The sequence below is a fragment of the Melopsittacus undulatus genome, chromosome 15 (assembly GCF_012275295.1).
Source record: "Melopsittacus undulatus isolate bMelUnd1 chromosome 15, bMelUnd1.mat.Z, whole genome shotgun sequence".
NCBI lineage: Eukaryota > Metazoa > Chordata > Aves > Psittaciformes > Psittaculidae > Melopsittacus > Melopsittacus undulatus.
In genome coordinates, this window is record NC_047541.1 from 851459 (window position 1) to 867960 (window position 16502).

The 16502-nt window shown below is 49.2% G+C and overlaps 1 protein-coding gene across 2 annotated transcripts in view; it reads left to right on the forward strand.

Annotated features, from left to right (window-relative positions):
* The first annotated feature begins 6811 nt into the window (after positions 1 to 6811).
* The window catches only part of GRIK4 (glutamate ionotropic receptor kainate type subunit 4), a 172748-nt gene continuing 163057 nt past the window's right edge, over positions 6812 to 16502 (forward strand). For both annotated transcript variants that reach the window (XR_004550317.1, XM_034069546.1), the window contains exon 1: positions 6812 to 6856. The gene's annotated coding sequence lies outside the window, so the exon portion shown is untranslated. The remainder of the gene's footprint in view (positions 6857 to 16502) is intronic.

A 16502-nucleotide genomic window follows, 5' to 3' on the forward strand; every position in this document is an offset into this window, starting at 1 on the left:
GATGGGTGCGCTGGGGTCTTTGCATTTCTCTTCTTTCACTGGATAGTTTTCCCTCCACTAGGATCAAATAGGAATTTGAAAGAGAAATGTAATGGAAACTTATGGTTGAAAGAACTTAGAGATGTAGTCAATAGGGAGTGTCTCTGCTGGGAGTTTAATGCCAAGGCCTCTGTTTGTTACATCACCTGCAGAGGATGCTGTACCTGAATCGCTATCAGTTAGTGCTATTCCCATCTTTAGCATTTCACTTCCCTGGGAAATGTTGCAGTCACATTTCTGATAGACAAGCTGATAAAAATCCAAACCAGAAAGCAAACTAGATCAGGTCTGTGAAGGCTGAGTCCTCTTTTTCTCCCCCCTTCTGCAGTATGTATGTGAAGCTCCTTGAGAGATTATTATAATTGCTAATCTGAGCACCATTATGTTTTCCTAATGATGCTGTTTGTGTTTTGCCAATTTGGAAGTTATTTTATACATTCTTTACTGTGCTGCTGTAAATAAGTGATTCCAGATAAACAGCTCAGGAAAATCTGAGCTTTGTGGCTTCTCCTGCAGCCCGTGCCCTTGAATCCCAGCTAGGGATGAGGGAGAATCATACTGCATCTTTTAGGGCTCTTTTACATACCCAAGCATGGAATTAATCTCTCCTTGCTGCCTACCATAGGTAGGGGAGGAGAACACAAGATAGGATTGAGAGAGTCTGGTTTCAGATGGTCATTTCTGGCTTATTTTATTACAAGAAACATCTGGACAGGCACAGCTCACCCAAAGCTGAAGCTTGGATGTGTTTAAGCGTGATCCACATGAGCACAAGTATGGGACTGATACCTGACACGTGTCTCTGTTAAGTAAGATACTGGCTGAACAGATTTTCAACACCATTTTAGATACCTGTTATTTAAAGGGTAGCTTCTGAAGGCAGCCACAAGTTTTAATGCTCCTTTCAGCTCTCCACTGGAAGGGCTGGAGCGAGAGATGCCACAAAAGCAGGAAGACAGAGCTGTGACTGTGCGAGGGCTTTCAGAACCATTCTGCATCAAACTCCCAGCCCCATGCACTGATGTGACCACTGCTTGGTTCACAGCTCTGGGGGAAGCATGCTCCTTGCTTGATGGCTGGGAGATCCCTTCCTCCTGCAAGCAGGGAGCATCCATTTCTCCCCTCTCCAGATGGGAGTTTGCAGCTGCAAATCATCAGTTGGGCTTTTGGCAGAGGGAAGTGCCCAAAATATCCCTCTCCGCTTTCTTGCCCCAGTTCTGTTTGTTTCCAGATGTCTGCAGCTCCTTCAGCTGCAGGCAGTGAAGTGTTTTCCCTGATCAATATTTTAACCTTCTTGTTGGTATTTACTCGGTGCTGCTGAATAAACTGCATTAAGTGGAGCTGTGGATGGGGGAGTAAATCTGCATTTCTGTCAGCTCTCTGGAGCTTCCGCAATAATTCACATTATCTGGGGTTATCGTTAAACTAGGATATTAATGAGCACATCTTCCTCGTGTCTCTTGAAGCTTCAGTTCAGATCTTGTGGTGCTAAGACAACATCTCTGTTCTGACTGATCACGGAAAGCAAAAATCTTTGTGTTTCCCTCTTGTCAGCTCCGGTTTGAAAGAACACCTTTAGTCGCATCAAGATGTAGTTGACACAACTCCATCTGTTTCCCTTTGACCTTTCTGATGAGGATGAGATTCCAGCCTTCCCTGTGGGCCCTCATTGCAGTTTGTAATCCCGCTGTGGAGGTTTCTGCTCCTCCTGCTTTTCCCATTCCCCTTTCAAAGCCTGAAGTCTAATTAGCAGTGAGCAGAAGAGTTGCCCTCCTTTTTCTCCAGCAGTTCTGGTGTTTGTTCACTGTGCAACACAGGAGCTTGGTTATAGAACTGCCTGTTCCGTGTTCTGCTGTGCATGTCCTTTACCCAGTGTTTCACCTCCAAATACTGACTTCTTCTAGCTCTTTGTTTTGCTTTGGGTAACTTCTGTCCTGGAAGAAACAGGTTCATAGTGTTTTGCAAGCCACCCTGACCCATTCATCATCATCATCTGAGTGGATGCGTGCAGCAGAAGTCAAATAGCCTCAATTGTGTCTTATATTGAGCTCATCTTTTCTCCTCTGCTATTTCTTTATTCTGCTATAATAAAAGTAGCCCTGTCACTGCTGAGCTATTGCTCATCTGTCACCCTCTATAAGACGGGCTCTGCATCTGGTCTGGAGTTGGCAAAAAGGAAATGCTTATGTGATGTAGGACAGTATCAGGCCACCAGATCCCAGAAGTATTTCTTCCATGCTGCTAGTGCTGTTGCGGCTGCAGTGACTGTAGCTGTCCCTTGCCAGTCATGCACATAGGACAGCTCATAGTAGCTTAGCCAGTATTAGTAAAGGAGCAGGGAAAGACTCCAGTTTTGGCTTCTCTTTCTTCTCATTAAACCCTGCCCTCCAATGGCACATGTTCTGCACCAGCATCTCCATCAGAAGCGTGTGCTGGGGCGGCTGCCTGCATCAGCTGCTCCTCTGGGGCTCTGCTCTGTGCTTGGAGTACGCTTAAGAGACCTGGGGGTTGGATCCTCAGCTCTGTATCCTGTTGAGCTGACCGTGCTGATGCACACCATCCTAGGCTGAGCCTCTGCCTTCTGTCCTTTGCTTTCTTCACTCTCCCTATTAGTGCTGATGGGAAAATAGGGATGGGATGCTTGGAGCTGAACTCACAAAAGCATCCCCCCCTCTTGTCCTCGGACCAACCTGCTGATGAGATCTCTGAAGTCAGATTCGTTCTTCATTGCTCCCTTTGCCTATTTCTCACCTGCAAGTCTCTTCATCTTCTGCTCTCACCATGTCTCCAGGAGGTTGGTTTAGTGGGTTCATGGTGGTTGTGCTTGGAGGGGCTTTTTTCTTGCCTTGCTTGTTCAGTGACTGCTTTTATTTCCCTTTGGTGTGTGAATAGAATACGTGCCGGAGAAAACATCCTTTGATGGCAGTAATTACAAAGAAGAGAACACCAAAAAGCAGGAAAATGAAGGTGCAAGCACAGATAAACACCACAAACAATCAGTCCCATATTTATATCATCTGAAGAGAGTGTTTCTCCTTGTGAAAGGACAGGGCTGTGACTGAACACAGTTTGTATTTAGTTCTGAGATTGTCTACGCAAGCCTGCATGACCTTACTGAAGTTGTGCCATTGCTCCAGCCCTGTTTCCCATCCCTGAAATGGCAACGCACTGCACCTACACCTTTGGAACCCATTGAAATGCTCTGATCTTCCAGGATTGTGTCTCTGTGTACAGCACCTGAGAGAGTGTGTAATCAATCTCTCTTGGAAGCGGTAAGTACTAACTACACACACATATATATGTATTTATTTATGAGATTACACAGTAGCTAAGGGAATGTGTTGCTTTCAAAACTGGGAATAAGCAGAAGTGTAAGGATGGAGGCTGCTGAGAGGCAGGATATGGCCTAGAAAGGAACGAGCGGGTGCCCAACTGCTGGTTTGAGCCAGGAATGTCTGTGACTGTGGGCATATCACTGCATTTCAAGCTAAAAAGGATTGCTGTGATTGTGGCAGTCGCTGTTTCAATGTCTGTAGTGCCAGCCTGGTAGCAGGGCTCCCACATCTCTGGGAAGCAGGCCTGTAAGGCAATTCATCCCCCTGCATTCCTGGCTGCAGAACCAACCAAGGAAGTGCCATTCCTGACTTCATTATAGCCTGTATCCTGCAACCACATGTGCGCCTGCTGCAGCGAGGGGAGTGAGACAACACAGTGTGTGCGGAGCATCCTCCTCAGATGGGGCTACCAGCATCCACCCATGGCCTTACAGCAGGATTGCAGATACCAGTTCTGACTGGAGCTCTTCTTCAAGTCACACACATTTTCTTTTGCATGAAAAAGCAAACAAACTGTTCCACAAAATGTTCCTTATTTATCGAAGTCATCCTACTAACTTCTTTGAGCCATCGAAATATCTATATATAATTAGATGGGCTTTTTTATGTAACTACCACAAGATAGTTATTCCGCTAACCGGTTCCTTCAAAGCTGTTCTTATCTATAAAATGATCTAATTTGGACATGTTCTATTACCAACAGAAAGTGGTTATGAACCTTGAAGAGAAAACCTGCCACACGCAGCCCAGATTTGTTTCTGTATATTTCAATCAAATGAGAACTCTTGTGCAGTGTCTTTTATCCCCAGAAATCTCTGAGTACTTCATGCATTTGGCTGACTCTTCCATACAGTGGTAACTGTTATTTACTGTTCTGCTGAAATATAGCCACCTATGAAGATAAATGTAGCAGTTGTTTAAATGATTCACAACTCAACTTCATGTCAGTTTGAGATCAGAGCCCCTCTTAGTGCAACTGAGAGGGAAAAGATAATGTAATTGCTCAGATATATCTAATGCCGTGAGGCAAGTGCTGTGATTGCTGATGGGGGCTTCTTCCCCAGGTGTTTGGATCTGGAGATGTTGGATTATTCCATGGAACAAACAGACTGTTGTTAGTGAACAAGGGGGCAGACTGATCCATATGCATCACTGCAGGCTTTGTTATACTCTGCACGGGCACAGCTAGTAAAGGGACCGGTGGGGAAAGCATGGGTCTGGTCTGGAACGAGCTGGACCTGCAGTAGTAGAGCTCTTTGGTTTGAGCTCCTGTTTTGGACAAGTAACTCCTGTTCTGGGACCATCTCATCTTCCCTTAGAAAGGCCTTGCTTGACCTAAGAGAGCATCTTCACAGTGACTACTGTGGATGAGCTTTCTGGTGCAGTCCTGAAGCCCCTGGAGGGACAGGCACTGCCTCTCTGGGTTACTCATGTATCAGTGTCCCTTCCCTGTCCTTCTGTGCCCTGGGGAGTAAGCAGGATCCCAAACCTCCTCTAATGATGACATTTAGAGTCTTGCAACAACAACAGTTCCTGCCACAAACAGGATTTTCTAGGCCATCCAACTCCCTTCCCTTTACAGGCAACTGGGTCAGATGCCCTCATTCATAAAATGACCAAACTCTATTTTGAATCCAGTTGGATGACTTCCCTCTCCCTGTCTCCCCACATCACACTTTGTGTCAGAAGGCAGTTTCAAACCTCTCCTCTTATGGTTGGAATCCCTTTTATTTCCAAGCCGGATTTATCTGCAGACAGTTTCTACCCCCTTTGTTCCTTTGCTGAATTATCTCAAACACAAAGATGCCAACAGGTTTTAAATGAAACACAACTGCTTCAGGAACTGGGGAAGGCTGGAAATAATAGGAATAATAGGAATCCAGCTCTCCTTGCTCAGACTTAGTGGTGAGACTGCAGCAGGACAGCCTGAGCTTTTCAAGAGCAGGAGAGAGGAAAGGGAACCTCTCCAAAGGCAGGGGATGGCAGAGGCATGAAGAGGATGCAGCACCCATTGGGATCATGCCTGCCAGGGCTGCACAGAGGAAGCCCAGCCTGGCTCAGGTAAGAGGCAGACTCCGTCTATCTCCCACTGCTGGTGCTTGCACAGGGGCTGCTTTTGGTCCAGAAGCAATCCCAGCCCTGGCAGCCAAACCTGTGCATTCCTGTGTCTCGGAGCCCACTGCTGTGCCCATGCTCATCTGTGAGCATGAAGCCCTGCTCCATGCAGTGCTGCAGCCCAGGCAGCTGTGAACTGGGACCTTGAGGGCCACAGTCATCAATCTCAAAGCAAATGCAGCCCAGACATAGGGAAATGCCCTTCTATCTTGAGGATAATAAACGCTTGGAACGGCCTGCTGGGCAGGGTCACTGGTGCAACGGCACAGGGATCATTTGCAGAGCCATTGACTTGTAGCTGTTGTCCTACGGGAAATGATGTGCGAAAGGGATGAGCTCAAAGCACCCTGTGCCTGTTACCTATGTATCTTATGAGTAATTTGTCTCTGAAGCAGAGGCGTTTCACTTTTTCTGCTGTGAGGCAGATTCTTTTCCTCCAGCTTATTTCTTCTCAGCAGGAGGGGAAGATGAATTCCTGTCAAGGAGTAGTTCATTGCTCCTAATGCAAGAGTCCAATTAATTGATGGTTTACAAGCTTTGCTTTGCTCGCTCTTGAAAACAAACAGGAGAACACAACTGCAGTGTAGCAGAGAAGGCTGGAGCATTACAGCCTACAGGGACACCATGGCTTAGGAAGCTGACCGGCTGCTGCTGCATTTCTCAGCCATGCACTAGAAGACAGGTCCTGTTCATCCCACTCCTACCAGTTTCCCAGTGCTGGATGATGTCTCTTACCCAGCATTGTGTTACCATGCAGGGCACAAGGAGGAGGTTAACGTTTAACATGAAGATGTTAGGAGCTCTGGGCAAAAGTGTCCTTCCCAAGCACTGGAGAGGACACAAAGGGAGAGTCAGGGAGTGCTGAGCAGCTCAGGTTTGGGATGTGTGGGGGGAAGGCACAGCCTTTCCCTCCCAGGAGTGCTCAGCCTTAGGAGAACCGGTCACTTTGGAAGGAACAGTTCCAGCACCCCCTGCTCCCTGCCCTCTTTCCGTCCCTCCTCACTCCCCTCCTCTTCCTGCACCCTCTGCTCCCTCCATCCTGGTTTCTGCCCCGTTTCCTGCCCTCCTCGTCCTGCCCTCCTCCGATGTCCGGGCTCCAGCCCCTACCTGCTGCCCTCACCGCATCCCTCCTGCAGCCCCGTCCTCCCCTCTCCTCCCTCCATCCCCCCCCGCTCCATCCCCTCCATCCCCTCCATCCCCGCACGCCCTCGGGGGGGCCCCCGCGCCCGTCCCCCCCTCCCGCGGCGCCGTGCCCCGGCAGCCGCCCCTGCAGTTCCCCCTCTGGCCGCTGGGGGCGCGACGCCGCCGCCGCCGCGGTCGGAGCGGGGCCGGAGCAGCCGCGGGCAGAGCCGCACCGCCCAGCGCAGGTAGGAGCCGGAGCGGGAGGGTCGGGGCGCAGGGAGGACCGGGGCCGGGGGGGGTGAAGGGGCCGTGGGGACCGGAGCTCCGCTCCCCGCAGTGCAGGCGCCGGCCGCCGTCCCCCCCCCGGGATGCTCGGGATGCGCCGCTCGCCGCTGCGGAGCCGGGAGGCGCTGGGAGCCCCGGGCAGGGCTCGGAGCGAGGGGCGCAGCGGCAGCAGCCGCGTTCATCCCGGTTACGGCAGCACTTGGTGAAGGACTTTGTTTGCAGCCCTTGGGGGGGTGTTGGTGGCCGCAGTGTGTTTAGAGTTGCACAATGTCGCGTTCCAGCTTTGGGGAGGGCTGAAGTTCAAGGAGTGCAGGGAAAGGGGGAATCTGTGTGGCTGCAACTCCTCTGGATTACCGAGGAACGGTCCCCGGGATGTGTCCGGTGTGTGCTGGACATCGGTACGGGGGAACGGGAGCGGGGCTGGCTGGAATGGATGCTCCCCCGGTACTTGCGTGTTGCTGTGTTGTCAGCCTGCGTGCGACAGGCATAGGCAGGGGGGAATGCTGTTGAAGTGGGATTTTTTCCTCAGGCTTCGGATTGGAAAGAAAAGGTTCATTGTTCTGGAATGCGTTTCGCTGGAGTTGTGCTCGTGAATAATTTGTCTTAGGATATATGAGGTACTTGTATGCGGAGACGTGCAGGTTTGATGCTGACAGGGACTCCTTTAATGAGCAAGCAGTGTTGATGCTGGGCAGTGGGGGGAAACTCCATGCAGCAGCCTCTTCCTAGGCCCAACTTTATTCTGTGTTGTTTATGCATGAACTCCGGCAGAGCCTGCAGCTCTGCATACAGAAGAGATGCTGTGAGCGTTCCTCGCCTCTCATCCTCCATCAGGCTTTTCCCTTTCCCAGCTGTGAGACCCCGAGGTTGTGACCCTCGGGAAGTTAATTTAGCCCACATGAGGGTTGCTTCATCTCCCACACGTGTGGCCTTTGCAGGGAGGTGCTGCTTCCTGGAGGAGCTAAAGCTGCTCCCTGCTGCCCTGGGGGCCTTCCGCTAGCGGGAGATGCTGAGGGATGCTCCCTCTGCCACCGCATCCTGGGCAGCATTCCTGCTGGTGGGCACTGGCTGTCCCACGCCCGGCAGCGGGAGGTGCCTCTGCCTGCTCCCGTCAGGACCCAGTCCCTTTTGTCTCACTGAAGCCTTTCCTCGGAGGAGCCACATCCCGGCTGGATGTGACGGCAGCAGTTAGCCGGGAGCAGAGCTGTCCCTGCTTCCCTGGACAGGCACCGAGGCTCTACAGCATCGCAGAGCAAGCAAGCAAGGAAGCATCCCCATGGAGTCGCTGGTGCTCCCGTAGAGCTGCCGGCAGCAGCTCCTGCCACCAGTTCCTGGGCGCTAGGACGTGTGTGCTCACAGGTAGGAGATGATGTTGTAACAGTACTCGGTGCTTTTCTGCCATGGCTTGTTTTAGGCTGCCTTTTGCATAGGGGCAGAAGTGTGCTCTGTGGAAGCAATCTGCAGAGAGGCTCCTATCGTGCCAAGGCATTTTAAAAGTGCCGTGGTACAAGTCTGCTTTAGTGTTTATGCATATTAGTATGTGTATTTGAAGGGAACCATCTGGGTAGAGAAATATATGGTAAGCGGCTGAACCTTTCCTGGTTGGTTTCCATTTCGGGGATGGGTCTGATGAGCAGAGCCAGAAGTTGGGAAGTTGCTGTGTGGCTCTGTCTGGTTTGCAGGTGCTGCTTTCCCCACACCTGGCATGAATTAACACCCTAAACTGAGACACCTGTACCTGGGTTGTGGGCAAGAGGGAGCTGACAGCCTGTGCTGAGCAGGAAGAGGGCTTCAGAGTGTGGTACAGCTGATGAGAATGCTCTTTAAATGGCAGTTGCTTTTAACCCCTTAAGAGCTGGCTCCTGTGGAGATGATGTGTGTGCTCTTGGTGATGGGAACAGCGTGAACCCCAATGAAGGGCTGTGGGCAGGCCAGTGGGTTTCCCAGAGTGGGAAGAGGCTGATGGAGGCATCAGCATCTCCCTGAGAAGAGTCACCTGTGAAAGGCTGGCTCTGAAAGGGGGTTTAGGGCAGCTGCCCACGAGCGAGAGACCCATGGAGACAGTGCTGATGCTGTCTGCAAGTTTCTTGCTGGAGGTTTCTTTTGCAAGCTGTGCAAGGAGAAGGAGCCAAGCAGTCATGTGGGCTGGCAGAGACCTAACTGCTCGGATGCCAAGGAGCATGCAGCAATCTGTGGGTGAATGGCAAATGATTCGAGGGAGCTGGTCTTCAGAGAGCTCATCAAAGGCACAGCAAGGAGGTGCTGCCTCCAAACTAGCTGTTCTGGAAGCTGCGTTTTGTCAGGAAATCCCATCTCCAGCACATGGGATCGTGCTCATGCTGATTCCTTTGCATTTAAGTGAGTGAACTTACAGCTCACCCTGGGCTTGGGGAAGATCCTCAGCTAGATGCTGACTGATGGCATGAGTTGTGATGGGAAAGCATCTGTCTGCAGTATAGGATCTCTGCTTTGACCATGCTGGCTTAGGTAATCCTTTGGGAGCAGCAGCTGGTTTTCCATGTGAGATGAGGCAGGAATGGCCTTGGTCCCCTTGGCTGGAAGAGAAGCTGTGTGGTTCTGGGTGTGCATGGCTATGCAGGAGGGTGGGCTTCCAGGTCGGAGGGAGGGAAAAGCAGGGGAGAGGAGGAGTGTGGGGTGACAAGTGATGAAGGAGCAGGTACATGCTTAGACTCAGACATCACTGGGCCAGATGGACAGAGATATGAAGAAACTTTGATTTCTTTGACAACTGCTCCAGCTTTATTCTGTATTCAGGCTGCACTGAGCATCTGCAGATGTCTTGCCCTTTTTAAAGGCCTGCTGATGAGCCTGGGTTGTGGATATTGATTCTTGCTGACTTTGAGGGGGAAGATCTTCATGCCCAGGACTTGCTAGGGTCAGATTTGATTTATTTTTCATGTTTTAGGTGGCAAAAGGTGAGACAAAAGTTTTGCAAACCCTCTCAGAACTGGTTTGTTGCTCTGAACAAGAGGCTTCTAAGACAGCATACATAAGGCTCAGGTATCTTTTAACACAGGGAACATCTTGCTGTGTGTGAATAGGAGGAACACCCTGACAGCTCCCATAAGATCTTTTTGCCTGGTCTGCGGGATGTGGCTTGGAAGGATAATCAGTGCTGTTAATCTAACAGTGCTTTTTGGGGTGTTCTGTGCCTCTGGAAGGCTTGATGTGCTACTGGGGATGGATGGGGTGGTTAGTTTTAATGAAGGTGCAGCAAAATGTAGTGAGGACCGGTTGGAGCAGGATCATTTCCATGTTGGTCAACAGTGAGTAGCAGATGGGTAGAGCAGAGACCACAAACCAACCAGTTCAAAAGCTATCAAGGCAGTAAACCCAGAAATGTGTCCTGTACCTTAAAATGCTCACTCAGTGTCTATAGGAGCTAATGTAAATGAAGTGAGCATGGGCCTTGTTGGGTGCTTTTCAGCCCTGCTTCTTCAGGTGCCTTGCAAGAGAGGGGAGAAAGGAGGCTCAGCTGTGATTTATCACAGCTCTCCTGCCATCAGCTTCTCTATGACTAAGCCAAATGAGGTGAGCTAAACACAGGACCTCAGTGTCTGCTCATTGCTCTGCCTCTGTGGGGACCTTGCTGGAGCTGGGAAAAGCCTCCCCATGCTCCTGGATGCAGTGCAGCATAAGCAGTGTTGTGTGGGTGATGTCCAGCACAGCCAGGCAACTGCAGGGTGCTGAACTGCCTCCAAGGGCAGCAGCAGTCAATGAGGCTCCCTGAACCCCAGCATATAGGAGAAACTGGGGCAGATAGAAACAGTGACCGAGGGAACAGTGGAGTGATTTCCTGGTACCAGGATGCTGAGGAAATCCTTCCCACCATTTGCAGTGAATTAGCAGTGATTGAGTTGTTTAAAGAGCAAATAATGACCAAAGGAAGGAAACCTTGGGTGTTGTAAATGAGTGGGACTGGGGATGGTTCATCTGAGAGCCCTGAAGTAAATAAAGTGTGAAATGGAACCAGCTGCTAACATGGAAGGGATGAATCCTCCTCTTCCTCCTTGCTGGGAAGTTACCCCAGAGGAACTGAAGTGGTCAAAAGAAGCTGCCAGACACAGCAGGGGTTTTACCATGTAATGCCTTTACAGAAGCCAAATCTGAGGGTAGGTGAGGTTTGCTTCTGTTCTATGCTAGCTGGGGGGATAATTATCACAGATAATGGGTCTGGAATGGATGGGTCTAACCTTGGGGGGTTAAATCATCATAGCATCTATGGAGAAGATGAGTAGGGAAGCCTACCTTCCTAATGCTGCTTGCAGCTTGGCAGGCTAATGAAACAGGCACTGGAAATGTAGCACTGTACCTCATTTATTTGGGTTTCTCATTAGACTTACCTGAAAGAGACTATTTTGGGAAATAAATAGCTGTAGGGTAAGGGGCAGAGTTCAGTGCCAGCTTTCCTAGTTAAGCTGTAGAGAATAGGAGTGTAATGGAGGGATGCTGATCAGAGCGTAGATAGGTGGTTATGTGAAGGTTCCTCACACTGAGGCTAACCTTATTTATCCTCTTTAATGATTTGGAGGTGGAAGGAGATCAGAGCTGAGTTAGAGTGAGAGCAGAAAGGGTTTGCTTTAGCTGCTAAACATTTGGAAGAATTAAGAGACAAGGCTGATGGATTTGGTTCGGCCACTGTAGTCAGGGTATAACTGAGAGCTGAGCATGACAAGCACATGAAAAGGTAAAACCCAAGCGCATCTTTTCCTAATGATGTAGTCAAAGTGTTTCTGTGGGATTCCATGGGAGAATGTGCAGGGATGTGATCTGTGTGCAGCTGATGAGGACTTGTGGCTGTGTGGGCAAAGGGGAGCCATGGGAGGTGCAGACAGTGCTCTCCTGCATGGGCATGGTGTGGTCCAGCGGGTGTGTGGAGAGGGGTGTTTGCAGTGATGGAGCAGGGACAGTCAGCTCTTCCCAAAGCCTCCTGTGTCGGGTCAGGGACTTGTTGCTGCTGGAGCAGGGGCTGTGTGCGTCCAGCTGGGCTTTACAGGGAATTATGGGGACCATCTGGGGGGTCCTTCCTGTGGGTTTTCCAAGGGGATAGATACCACCTTAGTGAAGGAAGAAGGGAGCTGAAATGTAAGCTGTCCATCTGCATGCATGGATGGACACATCCTATCCACATCCTCCGTGCCTCTTACCCAGAGACTTGGGAAGTGTTTAGTGTTTGAAGGGAAGTGTTTAGTGTTTGCTGCCGTCTCACAGTGATGGGAGGGAGATCAGAGAGCCCAGAGGGTTCCTGTTACTGCTTGATTGCAAAGCCCTGAGCCAGGTCTTGGTCAGGTGGCAGGGGAACTATTCCGACCATCCTTTGCATGGAAGCAGCTGCATAATACATGCCCAAGCAGTGTCTTAACTGAGCACCCGGTGAGCCATCCAGCACGAGGGGCTTTTCATCTCTGCCGAGATCTCCTGGCCTCAAAGCTTGTGGAATTTATTTGCATCCTTCATGAGGGAGAGAGCCTGGCACACATTTCCCTTATTCTCTCTGTTCCTCCCCCCCTTTCCCCACTTGCTTTTCAGTTTGTTTATTTGGTTAGCTCAGCATCAGCACAATGATGTGGAAATAAAGCAAAGCAGCTTCGTCTTGGCCTTATTGCGTATGCATAAATGAGAGAAATAGATCATCGTGGCAATCCCGAGCTAGGCTACAGTTAATGGGAATTCTTCTGTGACCTTATAAACCCTGCTTTGCAAGGGTTTATAATGAGTCTGCAGGAATTCATTCTGGGCAGAAACAAGTCATCTGAGGTCTCAGACCCTGTGAGCACACAGTAATAATAACACTAATTTCCCACCCACTCTGGCATGTGCTCAGCTCTTGGAAGGTTTGGCTATATTTAAAAAGCAGGTTTTTCCTTTCTGGGACCATTATATGTATATATATCTATAGTGTGTGTGTGTGTTGGGGGGGAGGATGATGGCTGGTGGGGAACAGCTCTTTCTGTGCATCCCAGCACCAGTTCCCTTGCACCACCTCCCTTGGGAGCATCATGGTGGGTCCTTTCCATGGCTATGGATGAACTGTGTGATTGCACCTCAGCTGCTTCAGCACAAAGTCAGCTCTTTCTGCATGGTAGCGGCTCCTCACCCTCACTCCCCTTCCTACACGGGCGCCTGAATCAGGTACCAAAGATAGTCTGGGCTGGGTCAGCAGGGGATGGGTTGTTAAAAATCACTTCAATGTTTTCTTCTGCTTCACGTTTTCTTGTTAACTTTTTTGTGGAAACCAAGATTTTTTGGGTCCAGTGACAGAAGTTGATGTTTTTCTGAATGAAGTGAGGTTTCTAATGCCCCTCTGGCCCTGCTCTGAGGGGTTGCAAGGCTCATTGTCACTGATGTTTGAGTCTGTAGTGGGATCAGCCCCATGCTTTCTCTTTATAGCTTATGATGAAGCAGCAAATTCTTGTGTCTGATAGAGTTGCTGTTAATGTGGCTCATCTCAGGTGAAGTGGCAAGAAACCAAGCCACGGGCAGAGCCTTGCTGCAAACACACTAGTGCACTGAAACCACTGATCTGCAAACTGTTAGATGTGCCAAACCTGCTTTTTTTCACCCCAAAAAAGCTTGATCAAAACGTATTTCACTCTACCCCACACTCACTGTTTGCCCTTGTTTTCTTGTTTGGTCTCTGCTTGTTTTCTGCTTTTGCTCCACCTTGTGTGTGATCAGGTAACATCTGGTGCTAAAAGATAGTATGTGTGCATGGGCAGCTTTGAAAGCAGGTTATCACATCTCTGTTTAAGCTGAAAAATGTTTGGGGCAGAGCCTGTGCTCATGCTCACAGAGCATCTGGTCCTCTCCAGGTCCAATTCATCACTGTCTTGCGGTCTGCAGTATTGTTCACACCAAGGGAAAGTGGGTGTGAAGCTGGAATAATAATGTTTCGCACTTGCTTTGCATTGGTTTGATATCCAGCAGCAATGTTAGCCTATCAGAGAAGGTGTAAGGAGATGGAGTAGTTGGAAGTTGAAAACACAGTGTACAAAGTGCATGTTAATTCCCCTTACTGAGAACATGACTGCTGTGATTGATCCTCTGTCCATTTAATCCTGTATCAATGGCAAACTTAAACAGAAAGAGGGGATTTCCAAGTTCCAGCTTGAAGGGTTCCAATCATCACACATGATAATGGTTGCTCCAATGTCAATCTTATGCTGTACAGGTCTTCCAAATGCAACTCCTAGTTGGGCAACGGTGGTAATCTGAATCTGAGAGAGCCCTGAACACTATCTCTGTAGTGCAAAATGCCTTGCTCATTTAAAAAGGGGTTGGTAGGAGTACTAGTTGTTAAATGATGTAGCTTCTTTAATGAAACCTAATGGAAAGAATGCAATGCTGCATGGCCTATCTGAAGTTTTGTGTTCGGGAAACAGGGCCTTTAGGTATCATTACTATGGACTTCTCAAGGGTCTTTAAAGGAGAGGTATCTTGCAGTGATCTAGACTGACATGCCTTTTGTTCTGTTCCTGCTGAGTGTTAAATAAGATTTAAGTCTCCTCAGTCGCTCTTTAGTTACTGAGGAGCATCCCAGCCAACACAAATGCAAACAGAACTGTCTGGATGTTTGTTTATGCAACAGATCATTAGAAAGTCTGCAGGAAAAAGAAATGTTCTGGTCTCTTAGATAATTAATCTGCATTTTAAGGATTGTCTGAAGACGTATTTGCAAGCTAGTCCATTGAGCTGCTGCTCATTGAGTCCATAATCCCCAGATTTAATAGTCCCTAAGAATGTATTTCGATAATACACAGTGAACAGTTGAGAAATCTGCACCTTTTTTGTCTGAAGATGTCAGTTCTTGCACATTTGCTGTGACAAATTTCTTTCTTGCTGCTAAATCCAGTTGGTGTTAGCATCCAACTGGTAGGGCTGGGGTTAGGGAGAGAGAAAGCTTAATGCAACCCCCTGGGTCCTGATCCCTTCACATGCTGGATGAGTTTGCAATTTCCATCTGGCATCAGATATAGCATGAATCTGCAGTGTGCTGGCAGCATTGCCCAAAGCACACCTCGTGGCTGGCTCCGGCTCCTTGTCCTGTGTGGGTCAGAGGCACGGTGATGGCTCTAGGAGGAGGATGAGCTATGTCTCGAGTTGCATCTGAACCAGCACTGTGTGGCAGGGGTAGTTGTGTTGGAAGGGGTGTGAAATGCTGTGGTCCTTGTGTGGTAGATTGTTTCTGGCAGGAGCCTGGAGTGCAGATACACTGGCACTGCCTGGCTTTGGTTGATGGAGATGGTTTGGCTCCCAGGAGCTGGCTTTACTGCAGTGGCACAGAGCACGGTTTGGGACCTGCAGCTGTGTGGGGGCAATGAATGCCCTGTTCTGCCAAGGATCCCGACAGCAGGAAGTTCACTTATGGGATGGTGAACAAGGCTCTGGTTTTGAGGTGTCCGCAGCATAACCTGTATTATCTGAGCCAAGGTAACCCTTGTTCCTACACTGTGACAAATGTGAGGGTTTGAGAGAGAGCATGAAGTGCAGTCAGGCTGTTTTGTAGTGGGAAAAGAGTAAACATACAGACAGCTCCTGCAGCATTGCTGGCATGTGATAATTTACTAATCCACATTAAGGAGAATAGGGAGTAAAACCACACTTGGAGAGAGGAACCCCTGGGAGCTGCAATGCCAAGCTGAGAAGCTGAAGCTTAATTTCATTATCTTATCAATAGCTAGCTGGTCTTGTGTTGTGGATTCTCAGGAGTGCTAACGCTATCTTTGGCTGTCTAAGCAAAGAAATAATGAATACAAGTAGGAAGATCATTGTGTGCCTTGTGGTATCTGTACCTTTAAAATGATGTTGGCAAACTGGCGAGAGATAAGAGCCACAGGGATGGTGTGAGGTCTCAAGCATGCTGGAGGGAGACACTGAAGCCCAATCTGTCCCTTTTAGCTAAGATAAGGTTAAGGGGTGGTTTGATTACTGTCTGTATGTCCTTAACCAGATGAAGGGACCTCTGCGAGCCAAAAGTACTGAGGCAGGACGTGGGTCTGTGTCTGGAGGCTCCAGCTAGATAAATTCAGATGAGAAAAAGGCATGTTTTATTTTTGTACAGCTTGATATTTAAGGAGAGGAGCAAATTACTCAGGACTTGGTACTTTTGCTGTTCCTAAATTGGAATGATACATCTTGCAGAGTTCTTTCAGGTCAGCTTGCAGCCTGTGGAGTCGCACAGAAACAAAGGATGCTGCAACTACAAATCCCACCTGGGACATGTTCAGCAAACTCAGAGAGATTAAGAGGTATCATTACCATTCAGGTGGTGGCTGGTGTGTTAATTAGGGCACACAGTATGCTTAGGAGGGTTTCTTTCACCTAATACCCAGCTCCTTGCCAAACTTCAACTGCAGAGCAAGGTAGGAGTGGAAAAGGAGCAATGGCAAGAAAATGCAGTGGTACCTTGCACCGTAACCAGGTTGCTCCAAGCCCCATCCAACCTGACCTTGGACATTTCCAGCACCCTGTCATCCTGCAGCCTTGTGTTGTCTCCCTCTGTCCCTTTGACTTGGCTCTTTGCAGAATCAAAGGGGTATTCCCTCTCACATGTTGGCATCTGAATTTCTTTCTTTCAACGTCTGA